Source organism: Saccoglossus kowalevskii, chromosome 7 (genome assembly GCF_978046115.1).
Source record: "Saccoglossus kowalevskii chromosome 7, keSacKowa6.1, whole genome shotgun sequence".
Classification (NCBI taxonomy): domain Eukaryota; kingdom Metazoa; phylum Hemichordata; class Enteropneusta; family Harrimaniidae; genus Saccoglossus; species Saccoglossus kowalevskii.
Genome location: NC_140647.1, coordinates 1,702,090 through 1,723,454, shown reverse-complemented (window position 1 = coordinate 1,723,454; position 21,365 = coordinate 1,702,090).

The window sequence follows — 21,365 nt, the reverse complement described above, 5'->3', positions numbered from 1 at the left end:
AAGTGCACTGACATGTGACATGTAATAACTGGAGACATGTGCACTGACATGTGACATGTAATAATTCGCGACTGCTGCATTGAGATGTAACATGTAATACCTGGAAACATGTGCATTGACATGTGTCATGTAATAATTGGCGACAAGTGCATTGACATGTGACATGTAATAACTGGAGACATGTGCACTGACATGTGACATGTAATAATTAGCGACAAGTGCATTGACATGTGGCATGTAATAATTGGCGACAAGTGCATTGAGATGTGTCATGTAAAAATAGGTGACAAGTGCATTGACATGTGACATGTAATAATTGGCGACAGGTGCATTGAGATGCGACATGTAATAATTGGGGACATGTGCATTGACATGTGTCATGTAATAACTGGATACAGAGACATTGACATGTGTCACGTAGCAATTAGCGACAACTGCATTGAGATGTGATATGTAATAATTGGCGACAAGTGCATTGACATGAGACATGTAGTAAATGGCGACAGGTACATTGAGATGTGACATGTTATAATTGGTGACAAGTGCATTGAGATATGACATGTAATAACTGGAGACAGGTGCATCGAGATGTAACATGTAATAATGGCAACAGGTGCATTGTGATGTGACATGTTATAACTGGAGACAGGTGCATTGAGATGTGACATGTAATAATTTGCGACAAGTGCACTGACATGTGACATGTAATAACTGGATACATGTGCACTGACATGTGACATGTAATAATTGGCGACAAGTGCATTGACATGTGGCATGTAATAATTGGCAACAGGTGCATTTTGATGTGACATGTTATAACTGGAGACAGGTGCATTGAGATGTGACATGTAATAATTTGCGACAAGTGCACTGACATGTGACATGTAATAACTGGATACATGTGCACTGACATGTGACATGTAATAATTGGCGACAAGTGCATTGACATGTGGCATGTAATAATTGGCGACAAGTGCATTGGCATGTAACATGCAATAACTAGAGACAGGTGCATTGAGATGTGACATGTATTAATTGGCGACAGGTGCATTGAGATGTGACATGTAATAATTGGCGACAAGTGCATTGACATGTGACATGTAATAACTGGAGACATGGGAAATGACATGTGACATGTAATAATTGGCGACAAGTGCATTGACATGTGACATGTAATAATCGGCGACAGCTGCATTGAGATGTAACATGTAATAACTGGAGACAGGTGCATTGACAAGTGACATGTAATAAGTGGCGACAGGTGCATTGAAATGTGACATGTAATAATTGGCGACAAGTGCATTGACATGTGACATGTAATAACTGGAGACATGTGCATTGACATGTGACATGTAATAATTGGCGACAAGTGCATTGAGATATGACATGTAATAATTGGCGACAAGTGCATTGAAATGTGCCATGTAATAATTCGCGACAGTTGCATTGAGATGTAACATGTAATACCTGGAAACATGTGCATTGACAAGTGACATGTAATAAATGTCGACAAGTGCAGTGACATGTGACATGTAATAATTGGCGACAGGTGCATTGAGATGCGACATGTAATAATTCGCGACAGTTGCATTGAGATGTAACATGTAATACCTGGAAACATGTGCATTGACATGTGTCATGTAATAATTGGCGACAAGTGCAGTGACATATGACACGTAATTATTGGCGACAAGTGCATTGAGATGTTACATGTAAAACTAGGTGACAAGTGCATTGACATGTGACATGTAATAATTGGCGATAGGTGCATTGACATGTGTCATGTAGCAATTAGCGACAACTGTATTGACATGTGTCATGTAATAAGTGGAGACAGGTGCATTGGCGTGTGTCATGTAATAATTGGCGACACGTGCATTAACATGTGACATGTAATAATTGGCGACAGGTGCATTGATATGTGACATGTCAGAATTGGCGACAAGTGCATTGAGATGTGACATGTATTATTTAGAGACAGATGCATTGAGATAAGACATGTAATAATTGGGGACAAGTGCATTGACATGTGAAATGTAATAATTGGCGACAGCTGTATTGAGATGTAACATGTAATAAGTGGAGACAGGTGCATTGACGTGTGTCATGTAATAATTGGCGACACGTTCATTAACATGTGACATGTAATAATTGGCGACAGGTGCATTGAAATGTGTAATGTAATAATTGGCGACAAGTGCATTGACGTGCGACATGTAATAATTGGCGAAAAGTGCATTCACATGTGTCATGTAGCAATTAGCGACAACTGCATTGACATGTGTCATGTAATAAGTGGGGACAGGTGCATTGACATGTGTCATGTAATAATTGGCGACAAGTGCATTGACATGTAACATGTAATAATTGGCGACAGCTGCATTGAGATGTAACATGTAATAACAGGAGACATGTGCATTGACATGTGACATGTAATAACTGGAGACATGTGCACTGACATGAGACATGTAATAATTAGCGACAAGTGCATTGACATGTGGCATGTAATAATTGGCGACAAGTGCATTGACTTGTGGCATGTAATAATTGGCGACAAGTGCATTGACATGTGACATGTAATAATTGGCGACAAGTTCATTGACATGTCACATGTAATAACTGGAGACATGTGCATTGACATGTGACATGTAATAACTGGAGACATGTGCACTGACATGAGACATGTAATAATTGGCGACAAGTGCATCGACATGTGGCATGTAATGATTGGCGACAAGTGCATTGACATGTGACATGTATTAATTGGCGGCAAGTGCATTGACATGTGTCATGTAATAATAGGCGACAAGTGAATTGACATGTGACATGCAATAATTGGCGACAGGTGCATTGAGATTTGACTTGTAATAATTGGCGACAGGTGCATGGACATATGAAATGCAATAATTAGCGACAATTGCATTGACATGTGACATGTACTAATTGTCGACAAGTGCATTGACATGTGACATGTAATAAATGGCGACAGGTGCATTGAGATGTGACATGTAATAACGGGAGACAGGTGCATTGAGATGTGACATGTAATAATTGGCGCTAAGTTCTTTGACATGTGACATGTAATAATTGGCGACAGGTGCATTGACATGTGTAATGTAATAATTGGCGACAAGTGCATTGATATGCGACATGTAATAATTGGCAACATGTGCATTGAAATGTGACATGTAGTAATTGGTTACAAGTGCATTGAAATGTGACATATAATAACTGCAGACATGTGCACTGACATGTGACATGTAATAATTGGCGACAAGTGCATTGACTTGTGGCATGTAATAATTGGCGACAAGTGCATTGAGATATGACATGTAATAATTGGCAACACGTGCATTGAAATGTGCCATGTAATAATTCGCGACTGCTGCATTGAGATGTAACATGTAATACCTGGAAACATGTGCATTGACATGTGTCATGTAATAATTGGCGACAAGTGCAGTGACATATGACACGTAATAATTGGCGACAAGTGCATTGAGATGCGACATGTAATAATTGGGGACATGTGCATTGACATGTGTCATGTAATAACTGGATACAGAGACATTGACATGTGTCATGTTGCAATTAGCGACAACTGCATTGAGATGTGATATGTGATAATTGGAGACAAGTGCATTGACATGAGACATGTAGTAAATGGCGACAGGTACATTGAGATGTGACATGTTATAATTGGCGACAAGTGCATTGAGATATGACATGTAATAACTGGAGACAGGTGCACTGACATGAGACATGTAATAATTGGCGACAAGTGCATTGACATGTGGCATGTAATAATTGGCGACAAGTGCATTGACTTGTGGCATTTAATAATTGGCGACAAGTGCATTGACATGTGACATGTAATAATTGGCGACAAGTGTATTGACTTGTGGCATGTAATAATTGGCGAAAAGTGCATTGACATGTGACATGTGATAACTGGATACAGAGACATTGACATGTGTCATGTAGCAAGTAGCGACAACTGCATTGAGATGTGATATGTAATAATTGGAGACAAGTGCATTGACATGAGACATGTAGTAAATGGCGACAGGTACATTGAGATGTGACATGTTATAATTGGCGACAAGTGCATTGAGATATGACATGTAATAACTGGAGACAGGTGCATTGACATGTGACATGTAATAACTGGAGACATGTGCACTGACATGAGACATGTAATAATTGGCGACAAGTGCATTGACATGTGGCATGTAATAATTGGGGACAAGTGCATTGACTTGTGGCATTTAATAATTGGCGACAAGTGCATTGACATGTGACATGTAATAATTGGCGACAAGTGCATTGACTTGTGGCATGTAATAATTGGCGAAAAGTGCATTGACATGTGACATGTAATAATTGGCGACAAGTTCGTAGACATGTCACATGTAATAACTGGAGACATGTGCATTGACATGTGACATGTAATAACTGGAGACATGTGCACTGACATGAGACATGTAATAATTGGCGACAAGTGCATTGACATGTGGCATGTAATAATTGGCGACAAGTGCATTGACTTGTGGCATGTAATAATTGGCGACAAGTGCATTGACATGTGACATGTAATAATTGGCGACAAGTGCACTGACATGTGACATGTAATAACTGGAGACATGTGCACTGACATGAGACATGTAATAATTGGCAACAAGTGCATTGACATGTGGCATGTAATGATTGGCGACAAGTGCATTGACATGTGACATGTATTAATTGGCGAAAAGTGCATTGACATGTGACATGTAATAAATGGCGACAGGTGCATTGAGATGTGACATGTAATAACGGGAGACAGGTGCATTGAGATGTGACATGTAATAATTGGCGCTAAGTTCTTTGACATGTGACATGTAATAATTGGCGACAGGTGCATTGACATGTGTAATGTAATAATTGGCGACAAGTGCATTGATATGCGACATGTAATAATTGGCAACATGTGCATTGAAATGTGACATGTAGTAATTGGTTACAAGTGCATTGAAATGTGACATATAATAACTGCAGACATGTGCACTGACATGTGACATGTAATAATTGGCGACAAGTGCATTGACTTGTGGCATGTAATAATTGGCGACAAGTGCATTGAGATATGACATGTAATAATTGGCAACACGTGCATTGAAATGTGCCATGTAATAATTCGCGACTGCTGCATTGAGATGTAACATGTAATACCTGGAAACATGTGCATTGACATGTGTCATGTAATAATTGGCGACAAGTGCAGTGACATATGACACGTAATAATTGGCGACAAGTGCATTGAGATGCGACATGTAATAATTGGGGACATGTGCATTGACATGTGTCATGTAATAACTGGATACAGAGACATTGACATGTGTCATGTTGCAATTAGCGACAACTGCATTGAGATGTGATATGTGATAATTGGAGACAAGTGCATTGACATGAGACATGTAGTAAATGGCGACAGGTACATTGAGATGTGACATGTTATAATTGGCGACAAGTGCATTGAGATATGACATGTAATAACTGGAGACAGGTGCACTGACATGAGACATGTAATAATTGGCGACAAGTGCATTGACATGTGGCATGTAATAATTGGCGACAAGTGCATTGACTTGTGGCATTTAATAATTGGCGACAAGTGCATTGACATGTGACATGTAATAATTGGCGACAAGTGTATTGACTTGTGGCATGTAATAATTGGCGAAAAGTGCATTGACATGTGACATGTGATAACTGGATACAGAGACATTGACATGTGTCATGTAGCAAGTAGCGACAACTGCATTGAGATGTGATATGTAATAATTGGAGACAAGTGCATTGACATGAGACATGTAGTAAATGGCGACAGGTACATTGAGATGTGACATGTTATAATTGGCGACAAGTGCATTGAGATATGACATGTAATAACTGGAGACAGGTGCATTGACATGTGACATGTAATAACTGGAGACATGTGCACTGACATGAGACATGTAATAATTGGCGACAAGTGCATTGACATGTGGCATGTAATAATTGGGGACAAGTGCATTGACTTGTGGCATTTAATAATTGGCGACAAGTGCATTGACATGTGACATGTAATAATTGGCGACAAGTGCATTGACTTGTGGCATGTAATAATTGGCGAAAAGTGCATTGACATGTGACATGTAATAATTGGCGACAAGTTCGTAGACATGTCACATGTAATAACTGGAGACATGTGCATTGACATGTGACATGTAATAACTGGAGACATGTGCACTGACATGAGACATGTAATAATTGGCGACAAGTGCATTGACATGTGGCATGTAATAATTGGCGACAAGTGCATTGACTTGTGGCATGTAATAATTGGCGACAAGTGCATTGACATGTGACATGTAATAATTGGCGACAAGTGCACTGACATGTGACATGTAATAACTGGAGACATGTGCACTGACATGAGACATGTAATAATTGGCGACAAGTTCATTGACATGTCACATGTAATAACTGGAGACATGTGCATTGACATGTGACATGTAATAACTGGAGACATGTGCATTGACATGTGACATGCAATAATTGGCGACAGGTGCATTGAGATGTGACATGTAATAATTGGCGACAGGTGCATGGACATATGAAATGCAATAATTAGCGACAATTGCATTGACATGTGACATGTAATAATTGTCGACAAGTGCATTGACATGTGACATGTAATAATTGGCGACAGGTGCATTGAGATGTGACATGTAATAACTGGAGACAGGTGCATTGAGATGTGACATGTAATAATTGGCGCTAAGTTCTTTGACCTGTGACATGTAATAATTGGCGACAGGTGCATTGACATGTGTCATGTAATAATAGGCGACAAGTGAATTGACATGTGACATGCAATAATTGGCGACAGGTGCATTGAGATGTGACATGTAATAATTGGCGACAGGTGCATGGACATATGAAATGCAATAATTAGCGACAATTGCATTGACATGTGACATGTAATAATTGCCGACAAGTGCATTGACATGTAACATGTAATAATTGGCGACAGGTGCATTGAGATGTGACATGTAATAACTGGAGACAGGTGCATTGAGATGTGACATGTAATAATTGGCGCTAAGTTCTTTGACATGTGACATGTAATAATTGGCGACAGGTGCATTGAGATGTGACATGTAATAATTGGCGACAAGTGCATTGACATGTGACATGTAATAACTGGAGACATGTGCATTGACATGTGACATGTAATAATTGGCGACAAGTGCATTGACTTGTGGCATGTAATAATTGGCGACAAGTGCATTGAGATATGACATGTAATAATTGGCGACAAGTGCATTGAAATGTGCCATGTAATAATTCGCGAGACTTGCATTGAGATGTGACATGTAATAATTGGCGACACGTGCATTGAGATGTGAAAGTAATAATTGGCGACAGGTGCATGGACATGTGACATGTAATAATTGGCGACAGGTGCATTGAGATGTGACATGTAATAAATGTCGACAAGTGCAGTGACATGTGACATGTAATAATTGGCGACAGGTGCATTGAGATGCGACATGTAATAATTGGCGACATGTACATTGACATGTGTCATGTAATAACTGGATACAGAGACATTGACATGTGTCATGTAGCAATTAGCGACAACTGCATTGACATGTGTCATGTAATAATTCGCGACAGTTGCATTGAGATGTAACATGTAATACCTGGAAACATGTGCATTGACATGTGTCATGTAATAATTGGCGACAAGTGCAGTGACATATGACACGTAATTATTGGCGACAAGTGCATTGAGATGTGACATGTAAAACTAGGTGACAAGTGCATTGACATGTGACATGTAATAATTGACGACAAGTGCACTGACATGTGACATGTAATAACTGGAGACATGTGCACTGACATGAGACATGTAATAATTGGCGACAAGTGCATTGACATGTGGCATGTAATGATTGGCGACAAGTGCATTGTCATGTGACATGTATTAATTGGCGGCAAGTGCATTGACATGTGTCATGTAATAATAGGCGACAAGTGAATTGACATGTGACATGCAATAATTGGCGACAGGTGCATTGAGATGTGACATGTAATAATTGGCGACAGGTGCATGGACATATGAAATGCAATAATTAGCGACAATTGCATTGACATGTGACATGTAATAATTGTCGACAAGTGCATTGACATGTGACATGTAATAATTGGCGACAGGTGCATTGAGATGTGACATGTAATAACTGGAGACAGGTGCATTGAGATGTGACATGTAATAATTGGCGCTAAGTTCTTTGACATGTGACATGTAATAATTGGCGACAGGTGCATTGAGATGTGACATGTAATAATTGGCGACAAGTGCATTGACATGTGACATGTAATAATTGGCGACACGTGCATTGACTTGTGGCATGTAATAATTGGCGACAAGTGCATTGAGATATGACATGCAATAATTGGCGACAAGTGCATTGAAATGTGCCATGTAATAATTGGCGACAGTTGCATTGAGATGTAACATGTAATAATTGGCGACAGGTGCATTGAGATATGACATGTAATAATTGGCGACAAGTGCATTGAAATGTGCCATGTAATAATTGGCGACAGTTGCATTGAGATGTAACATGTAATAATTGGCGACAGGTGCATAGAGATGTAACATGTAATAATTGGCGACAGTTGCATTGAGATGTAACATGTAATAATTGGCGACAGGTGCATTGAGATGTGACATGTAATAATTGGGGACAGGTGCATTGACAAGTGACATGTAATAAATGTCGACAAGTGCAGTGACATGTGACATGTAATAATTGGCGACAGGTGCATTGAGATGCGACATGTAATAATTGGCGACATGTGCATTGACATGTGTCATGTAATAATTGGATACAGAGACATTGACATGTGTCATGTAGCAATTAGCGACAACTGCATTGACATGTGTCATGTAATAATTCGCGACAGTTGCATTGAGATGTAACATGTAATACCTGGAAACATGTGCATTGACATGTGTCATGTAATAATTGGCGACAAGTGCAGTGACATATGACACGTAATTATTGGCGACAAGTGCATTGAGATGTGACATGTATAACTAGGTGACAAGTGCATTGACATGTGACATGTAATAATTGGCGACAGGTGCATTGACATGTGTCATGTAGCAATAAGCGACAACTGTATTGACATGTGTCATGTAATAAGTGGAGACAGGTGCATTGACGTGTGTCATGTAATAATTGGCGACACGTTCATTAACATGTGACATGTAATAATTGGCGACAGCTGCATTGAGATGTAACATGTAATAACAGGAGACATGTGCATTGACATGTGACATGTAATAACTGGAGACATGTGCACTGACTGACATGAGACATGTAATAATTAGCGACAAGTGCATTGACATGTGGCATGTAATAATTGGCGACAAGTGCATTGACTTGTGGCATTTAATAATTGGCGACAAGTGCATTGACATGTGTCATGTAATAATTGGCGACAAGTGCATTGACTTGTGGCATGTAATAATTGGCGAAAAGTGCATTGACATGTGACATGCAATAATTGGCGACAAGTTCATTGACATGTCACATGTAATAACTGGAGACATGTGCATTGACATGTGACATGTAATAACTGGAAACATGTGCACTGACATGAGACATGTAATAATTGGCGACAAGTGCATTGACATGTGGCATGTAATAATTGGCGACAAGTGCATTGACTTGTGGCATGTAATAATTGGCGACAAGTGCATTGACATGTGACATGTAATAATTGGCGACAAGTGCACTGACATGTGACATGTAATAACTGGAGACATGTGCACTGACATGAGACATGTAATAATTGGCGACAAGTGCATTGACATGTGGCATGTAATGATTGGCGACAAGTGCATTGACATGTGACATGTATTAATTGGCGGCAAGTGCATTGACATGTGTCATGTAATAATAGGCGACAAGTGAATTGACATGTGACATGCAATAAATGGCGACAGGTTCATTGAGATGTGACTTGTAATAATTGGCGACAGGTGCATGGACATATGAAATGCAATAATTAGCGACAATTGCATTGACATGTGACATGTAATAATTGTCGACAAGTGCATTGACATGTGACATGTAATAATTGGCGACAGGTGCATTGAGATGTGACATGTAATAACGGGAGACAGGTGCATTGAGATGTGACATGTAATAATTGGCGCTAAGTTCTTTGACATGTGACAGGTAATAATTGGCGACAGGTGCATTGACATGTGTAATGTAATAATTGGCGACAAGTGCATTGATATGCGACATGTAATAATTGGCAACATGTGCATTGAAATGTGACATGTAGTAATTGGTTACAAGTGCATTGAAATGTGACATATAATAACTGCAGACATGTGCACTGACATGTGACATGTAATAATTGGCGACAAGTGCATTGACTTGTGGCATGTAATAATTGGCGACAAGTGCATTGACATGTGACATGTAATAACTGGAGACATGTGCACTGACATGAGACATGTAATAATTCGCGACAGTTGCATTGAGATGTAAAATGTAATACCTGGAAACATGTGCATTGACTTGTGTCATGTAATAATTGGCGACAAGTGCAGTGATATATGACACGTAATAATTGGCGACAAGTGCATTGAGATGCGACATGTAATAATTGGGGACATGTGCATTGACATGTGTCATGTAATAACTGGATACAGAGACATTGACATGTGTCATGTAGCAATTAGCGACAACTGCATTGAGATGTGATATGTAATAATTGGAGACAAGTGCATTGACATGAGACATGTAGTAAATGGCGACAGGTACATTGAGATGTGACATGTTATAATTGGCGACAAGTGCATTGAGATATGACATGTAATAACTGGAGACAGGTGCATTGACATGTGACATGTAATAACTGGAGACATGTGCACTGACATGAGACATGTAATAATTGGCGACAAGTGCATTGACATGTGGCATGTAATAATTGGCGACAAGTGCATTGACTTGTGGCATTTAATAATTGGCGACAAGTGCATTGACATGTGACATGTAATAATTGGCGACAAGTGCATTGACTTGTGGCATGTAATAATTGGCGAAAAGTGCATTGACATGTGACATGTAATAATTGGCGACAAGTTCATTGACATGTCACATGTAATAACTGGAGACATGTTCATTGACATGTGACATGTAATAACTGGAGACATGTGCACTGACATGAGACATGTAATAATTGGCGACAAGTGCATTGACATGTGGCATGTAATAATTGGCGACAAGTGCATTGACTTGTGGCATGTAATAATTGACGACAAGTGCATTGACATGTGACATGTAATAATTGGCGACAAGTGTACTGACATGTGACATGTAATAACTGGAGACATGTGCACTGACATGAGACATGTAATAATTGGCAACAAGTGCATTGACATGTGGCATGTAATGATTGGCGACAAGTGCATTGACATGTGACATGTATTAATTGGCGGCAAGTGCATTGACATGTGTCATGTAATAATAGGCGGCAAGTGAATTGACATGTGACATGCAATAATTGGCGACAGGTGCATTGAGATGTGACATGTAATAATTGGAGACAGGTGCATTGAGATGTGACATGTAATAATTGGCGACAAGTGCATTGACATGTGACATGTAATAACTGGAGACATGTGCATTGACATGTGACATGTAATAATTGGCGACAAGTGCATTGACTTGTGGCATGTAATAATTGGCGACAAGTGCATTGAGATATGACATGTAATAATTGGCGACAAGTGCATTGAAATGTGCCATGTAATAATACGCGACAGTTGCATTGAGATGTGACATGTAATAATTGGCGACACGTGCATTGAGATGTGAAAGTAATAATTGGCGACAGGTGCATGGACATGTGACATGTAATAATTGGCGACAGGTGCATTGAGATGTGACATGTAATAACTGGAGACAGGTGCATTGAAATGTGACATGTAATAATTGGCGACAAGTGCACTGACATGTGACATATAATAACTGCAGACATGTGCATTGACAAGTGACATGTAATAAATGTCGACAAGTGCAGTGACATGTGACATGTAATAATTGGCGACAGGTGCATTGAGATGCGACATGTAATAATTGGCGACATGTGCATTGACATGTGTCATGTAATAACTGGATACAGAGACATTGACATGTGTCATGTAGCAATTAGCGACAACTACATTGACATGTGTCATGTAATAATTCGCGACAGTTGCATTGACATGTGTCATGTAATAATTCGCGACAGTTGCATTGAGATGTAACATGTAATACCTGGAAACATGTGCATTGACATGTGTCATGTAATAATTGGCGACAAGTGCAGTGACATATGACACGTAATTATAGGCGACAAGTGCATTGAGATGTGACATGTAAAACTAGGTGACAAGTGCATTGACATGTGACATGTAATAATTGGCGACAGGTGCATTGACATGTGTCATGTAGCAATTAGCGACAACTGTATTGACATGTGTCATGTAAAAAGTGGAGACAGGTGCATTGACGTGTGTCATGTAATAATTGGCGACACGTGCATTAACATGTGACATGTAATAATTGGCGACAGGTGCATTGAAATGTGTAATGTAATAATTGGCGACAAGTGCATTGACATGCGACATGTAATAATTGGCGAAAAGTGCATTCACATGTGTCATGTAGCAATTAGCGACAACTGCATAGACATGTGTCATGTAATAAGTGGGGACAGGTGCATTGACATGTGTCATGTAATAATTGGCGACAAGTGCATTGACATGTGACATGTAATAACTGGAGACATGTGCTCTGACATGAGACATGTAATAATTAGCGACAAGTGCATTGACATGTGGCATGTAATAATTGGCGAGAAGTGCATTGACTTGTGGCATTTAATATTTGGCGACAAGTGCATTGACATGTGACATGTAATAATTGGCGACAAGTGCATTGACTTGTGGCATGTAATAATTGGCGAAACGTGCATAGACATGTGACTTGTAATCATTGGCGACAAGTTCATTGACATGTCACATGTAATAACTGGAGACATGTGCATTGACACGTGACATGTAATAACTGGAGACATGTGCACTGACATGTGACATGTAATAATTGGCGACAAGTGCATTGACTTGTGGCATGTATTAATTGGCGACAAGTGCATTGAGATATGACATGTAATAATTGGCGACAAGTGCATTGAAATGTGCCATGTAATAATACGCGACAGTTGCATTGAGATGTGACATGTAATAATTGGCGACACGTGCATTGAGATGTGAAAGTAATAATTGGCGACAGGTGCATGGACATGTGACATGTAATAATTGGCGACAGGTGCATTGAGATGTGACATGTAATAACTGGAGACAGGTGCATTGAAATGTGACATGTAATAATTGGCGACAAGTGCACTGACATGTGACATATAATAACTGCAGACATGTGCATTGACAAGTGACATGTAATAAATGTCGACAAGTGCAGTGACATGTGACATGTAATAATTGGCGACAGGTGCATTGAGATGCGACATGTAATAATTGGCGACATGTGCATTGACATGTGTCATGTAATAACTGGATACAGAGACATTGACATGTGTCATGTAGCAATTAGCGACAACTACATTGACATGTGTCATGTAATAATTCGCGACAGTTGCATTGAGATGTAACATGTAATACCTGGAAACATGTGCATTGACATGTGTCATGTAATAATTGGCGACAAGTGCAGTGACATATGACACGTAATTATTGGCGACAAGTGCATTGAGATGTGACATGTAAAACTAGGTGACAAGTGCATTGACATGTGACATGTAATAATTGGCGACAGGTGCATTGACATGTGTCATGTAGCAATTAGCGACAACTGTATTGACATGTGTCATGGAATAAGTGGAGACAGGTGCATTGACGTGTGTCATGTAATAATTGGCGACACGTGCATTAACATGTGACATGTAATAATTGGCGACAGGTGCATTGAAATGTGTAATGTAATAATTGGCGACAAGTGCATTGACATGCGACATGTAATAATTGGCGAAAAGTGCATTCACATGTGTCATGTAGCAATTAGCAACAACTGCATTGACTTGTGGCATTTAATATTTGGCGACAAGTGCATTGACATGTGACATGTAATAATTGGCGACAAGTGCATTGACTTGTGGCATGTAATAATTGGCGAAACGTGCATAGACATGTGACTTGTAATCATTGGCGACAAGTTCATTGACATGTCACATGTAATAACTGGAGACATGTGCATTGACATGTGACATGTAATAACTGGAGACATGTGCACTGACATGTGACATGTAATAATTGGCGACAAGTGCATTGACTTGTGGCATGTAATAATTGGCGACAAGTGCATTGAGATATGACATGTAATAATTGGCGACAAGTGCATTGAAATGTGCCATGTAATAATACGCGACAGTTGCATTGGGATGTGACATGTAATAATTGGCGACACGTGCATTGAGATGTGAAAGTAATAATTGGCGACAGGTGCATGGACATGTGACATGTAATAATTGGCGACAGGTGCATTGAGATGTGACATGTAATAACTGGAGACAGGTGCATTGAAATGTGACATGTAATAATTGGCGACAAGTGCACTGACATGTGACATATAATAACTGCAGACATGTGCATTGACAAGTGACATGTAATAAATGTCGACAAGTGCAGTGACATGTGACATGTAATAATTGGCGACAGGTGCATTGAGATGCGACATGTAATAATTGGCGACATGTGCATTGACATGTGTCATGTAATAACTGGATACAGAGACATTGACATGTGTCATGTAGCAATTAGCGACAACTACATTGACATGTGTCATGTAATAATTCGCGACAGTTGCATTGAGATGTAACATGTAATACCTGAAAACATGTGCATTGACATGTGTCATGTAATAATTGGCGACAAGTGCAGTGACATATGACACGTAATTATTTGCGACAAGTGCATTGAGATGTGACATGTAAAACTAGGTGACAAGTGCATTGACATGTGACATGTAATAATTGGCGACAGGTGCATTGACATGTGTCATGTAGCAATTAGCGACAGCTGTATTGACATGTGTCATGTAATAAGTGGAGACAGGTGCATTGACGTGTGTCATGTAATAATTGGCGACACGTGCATTAACATGTGACATGTAATAATTGGCGACAGGTGCATTGAAATGTGTAATGTAATAATTGGCGACAAGTGCATTGACATGCGACATGTAATAATTGGCGAAAAGTGCATTCACATGTGTCATGTAGCAATTAGCGACAACTGCATTGACATGTGTCATGTAATAAGTGGGGACAGGTGCATTGACATGTGTCATGTAATAATTGGCGACAAGTGCATTGACATGTGACATGTAATAACTGGCGACAAGTGCATTGACTTGTGGCATTTAATATTTGGCGACAAGTGCATTGACATGTGACATGTAATAATTGGCGACAAGTGCATTGACTTGTGGCATGTAATAATTGGCGAAACGTGCATAGACATGTGACTTGTAATCATTGGCGACAAGTTCATTGACATGTCACATGTTATAACTGGAGACATGTGCATTGACATGTGACATGTAATAACTGGAGACATGTGCACTGACATGTGACATGTAATAACTGGAGACATGTGCACTGACATGAGACATGTAATAATTGGCGACAAGTGCATTGACATGTGGCATGTAATGATTGGCGACAAGTGCATTGACATGTGACATGCAATAATTGGCGACAGGTGCATTGAGATGTGACATGTAATAATTGGCGACAGGTGCATGGACATATGAAATGCAATAATTAGCGACAATTGCATTGACATGTGACATGTAATAATTGTCGACAAGTGCATTGACATGTGACATGTCATAATTGGCGACAGGTGCATTGAGATGTGACATGTAATAACTGGAGACAGGTGCATTGAGATGTGACATGTAATAATTGGTGACAGGTTTATTGACATGTGTAATGTAATAATTGGCGACAGGTGCATTGACATGCGACATGTAATAATTGGCAACATGTGCATTGAAATGTGACATGTTGTAATTGGTTACAAGTGCATTGAAATGTGACATGTAATAATTGGCGACACGTGCATTGAGATGTGAAAGAAATAATTGGCGACAGGTGCATGAACATGTGACATGTAATTATTGGCGACAGGTGCATTGAGATGTGACATGTAATAACTGGAGACAGGTGCATTGAGATGTGACATGCAATAATTGGCGACAAGTGCACTGACATGTGACATATAATAACTGCAGACATGTGCACTGACATGTGACATGTAATAATTGGCGACAAGTGCATTGACTTGTGGCATGTAATAATTGGCGACAAGTGCATTGAGATATGACATGTAATAATTGGCAACAAGTGCATTGAAATGTGCCATGTAATAATTCGCGACTGCTGCATTGAGATGTAACAAGTAATACCTGGAAACATGTGCATTGGCATGTGTCATGTAATAATTGGCGACAAGTGCAGTGACAAATGACACGTAATAATTGGCGACAAGTGCATTGAGATGCGACATGTAATAATTGGGGACATGTGCATTGACATGTATCATGTAATAACTGGATACAGAGACATTGACATGTGTCATGTAGCAATTAGCGACAACTGCATTGAGATGTGATATGTAATAATTGGAGACAAGTGTATTGACATGAGACATGTAGTAAATGGCGACAGGTACATTGAGATGTGACATGTTATAATTGGCGACAAGTGCATTGAGATGTGACATGTAATAACTGGAGACAGGTGCATCGAGATTTAACATGTAATAATGGCAACAGGTGCATTGTGATGTAACATGTTATAACTGGAGACAGGTGCATTGAGATGTGACATGTAATAATTTGCGACAAGTGCACTGACATGTGACATGTAATAACTGGATATATGTGCACTGACATGTGACATGTAATAATTGGCGACAGGTGCATTGAGATGCGACATGTAATAATTGGGGACATGTTCATTGACATGTGTCATGTAATAACTGGATACAGAGACATTGACATATGTCATGTAGCAATTAGCGACAACTGCATTGAGATGTGATATGTAATAATTGGCGACAAGTGCATTGACATGAGACATGTAGTAAATGGCGACAGGTACATTGAGATGTGACATGTTATAATTGGCGACAAGTGCATTGAGATGTGACATGTAATAACTGGAGACAGGTGCATCGAGATGTAACATGTAATAATGGCAACAGATGCATTGTGATGTGACATGTTATAACTGGAGACAGGTGCATTGAGATGTGACATGTAGTAATTTGCGACAAGTGCACTGACATGTGACACGTAATAATTGGCGACAAGTGCATTGACATGTGGCATGTAATAATTGGAGACATGTGCACTGACATGAGACATGTAATAATTGGCGACAAGTGCATTGACATGTGGCATGTAATGATTGGCGACAAGTGCATTGACATGTGACATGTATTAATTGGCGGCAAGTGCATTGACATGTGTCATGTAATAATATGCGACAAGTGAATTGACATGTGACATGCAATAATTGGCGACAGGTGCATTGAGATGTGATATGTAATAATTGGCGACAGGTGCATGGACATATGAAATGCAATAATTAGCGACAATTGCATTGACATGTGACATGTAATAATTGTCGACAAGTGCATTGACATGTGACATGTCATAATTGGCGACAGGTGCATTGAGATGTGACATGTAATAACTGGAGACAGGTGCATTGAGATGTGACATGTAATAATTGGCGCTAAGTTCTTTGACATGTGACATGTAATAATTGGTGACAGGTGCATTGACATGTGTAATGTAATAATTGGCGACAAGTGCATTGACATGCGACATGTAATAATTGGCAACATGTGCATTGAAATGTGACATGTAGTAATTGGTTACCAGTGCATTGAAATGTGACATGTAATAATTGGCGACACGTGCATTGAGATGTGAAAGAAATAATTGGCGACAGGTGCATGAACATGTGACATGTAATTACTGGCGACAGGTGCATTGAGATGTGACATGTAATAACTGGAGACAGGTGCATTGAGATGTGACATGTAATAATTGGCGACAAGTGCACTGACATGTGACATATAATAACTGCAGACATGTGCACTGACATGTGACATGTAATAATTGGCGACAAGTGCATTGACTTGTGGCATGTAATAATTGGCGACAAGTGCATTGAGATATGACATGTAATAATTGGCAATAAGTGCATTGAAATGTGCCATGTAATAATTCGCGACTGCTGCATTGAGATGTAACAAGTAATACCTGGAAACATGTGCATTGGCATGTGTCATGTAATAATTGGCGACAAGTGCAGTGACAAATGACACGTAATAATTGGCGACAAGTGCATTGAGATGCGACATGTAATAATTGGGGACATGTGCATTGACATGTATCATGTAATAACTGGATACAGAGACATTGACATGTGTCATGTAGCAATTGGCGACAACTGCATTGAGATGTGATATGTAATAATTGGCGACAAGTGCATTGAGATGTGACATGTAATAACTGGAGACAGGTGCATCGAGATGTAACATGTAATAATGGCAACAGGTGCATAGTGATGTAACATGTTATAACTGGAGACAGGTGCATTGAGATGTGACATGTAATAATTTGCGACAAGTGCACTGACATGTGACATGTAATAACTGGATATATGTGCACTAACATGTGACATGTAATAATTGGCGACAGGTGCATTGAGATGCGACATGTAATAATTGGGGACATGTGCATTGACATGTGTCATGTAATAACTGGATACAGAGACATTGACATGTGTCATGTAGCAATTAGCGACAACTGCATTGAGATGTGATATGTAATAATTGGCGACAAGTGCATTGACATGAGACATGTAGTAAATGGCGACAGGTACATTGAGATGTGACATGTTATAATTGGCGACAAGTGCATTGAGATGTGACATGTAATAACTGGAGGCAGGTGCATCGAGATGTAACATGTAATAATGGCAACAGATGCATTGTGATGTGACATGTTATAACTGGAGACAGGTGCATTGAGATGTGACATGTAGTAATTTGCGACAAGTGCACTGACATGTGACATGTAATAATTGGCGACAAGTGCATTGACATGTGGCATGTAATAATTGGCGACAAGTGCATTGACTTGTGGCATTTAATAATTGGCGACAAGTGCATTGACATGTGACATGTAATAATTGGCGACAAGTGCATTGACTTGTGGCATGTAATAATTGGCGAAAAGTGCATTGACATGTGACATGTAATAATTGGCGACAAGTTCATTGACATGTCACATGTAATAACTGGAGACATGTGCATTGACATGGTACATGTAATAACTGGAGACATGTGCACTGACATAAGACATGTAATAATTGGCGACAAGTGCATTGACATGTGGCATGTAATAATTGGTGACAAGTGCATTGACTTGTGGCATTTAATAATTGGCGACAAGTGCATTGACATGTGACATGTAATAATTGGCGACAAGTGCATTGACTTGTGGCATGTAATAATTGGCGACAAGTGCATTGACTTGTGGCATGTAATAATTGGCGAAACGTGCATTGACATGTGACTTGTAATCATTGGCGACAAGTTCATTGACATATCACATGTAATAACTGGAGACATGTGCATTGACATGTGACATGTAATAACTGGAGACATGTGCACTGACATGAGACATGTAATAATTGGCGACAAGTGCATTGACATGTGGCATGTAATAATTGGCGACAAGTGCATTGACTTGTGGCATGTAATAATTGGCGACAAGTGCATTGACATGTGACATGTAATAATTGGCGACAAGTGCACTGACATGTGACATGTAATAACTGGGGACATGTGCACTGACATGAGACATGTAATAATTGGCGACAAGTGCATTGACATGTGGCATGTAATGATTGGCGACAAGTGCATTGACATGTGACATGTATTAATTGGCGGCAAGTGCATTGACATGTGTCATGTAATATTATGCGACAAGTGAATTGACATGTGACATGCAATAATTGGCGACAGGTGCATTGAGATGTGACATGTAATAATTGGCGACAGGTGCATGGACATATGAAATGCAATAATTAGCGACAATTGCATTGACATGTGACATGTAATAATTGTCGACAAGTGCATTAACATGTGACATGTCATAATTGGCGACAGGTGTATTGAAATGTGACATGTAATAACTGGAGACAGGTGCATTGAGATGTGACATGTAATAATTGGCGCTAAGTTCTTTGACATGTGACATGTAATAATTGGTGACAGGTGCATTGACATGTGTAATGTAATAATTGGCGACAAGTGCATTGACATGCGACATGTAATAATTGGCAACATGTGCATTGAAATGTGACATGTAGTAATTGGTTACAAGTGCATTGAAATGTGACATGTAATAATTGGCGACACGTGCATTGAGATGTGAAAGAAATAATTGGCGACAGGTGCATGAACATGTGACATGTAATTACTGGCGACAGGTGCATTGAGATGTGACATGTAATATCTGGAGACAAGTGCATTGACTTGTGGCATGTAATAATTGGCGACAAGTGCATAGAGATATGACATGTAATAATTGGCGACAAGTGCATTGAAATGTGCCATGTAATAATTCGCGAGAGTTGCATTGAGATGTGACATGTAATAATTGGCGACACGTGCATTGAGATGTGAAAGTAATAATTGGCGACAGGTGCATGGACATGTGACATGTAATAATTGGCGACAGGTGCATTGAGATGTGACATGTAATAACTGGAGACAGGTGCATTGAAATGTGACATGTAATAATTGGCGACAAGTGCACTGACATGTGACATATAATAACTGCAGACATGTGCATTGACAAGTGACATGTAATAAATGTCGACAAGTGCAGTGACATGTGACATGTAATAATTGGCGACAGGTGCATTGAGATGCGACATGTAATAATTGGCGACATGTACATTGACATGTGTCATGTAATAACTGGATACAGAGACATTGACATGTGTCATGTAGCAATTAGCGACAACTGCATTGACATGTGTCATGTAATAATTCGCGACAGTTGCATTGAGATGTAACATGTAATACCTGGAAACATGTGCATTGACATGTGTCATGTAATAATTGGCGACAAGTGCAGTGACATATGACACGTAAT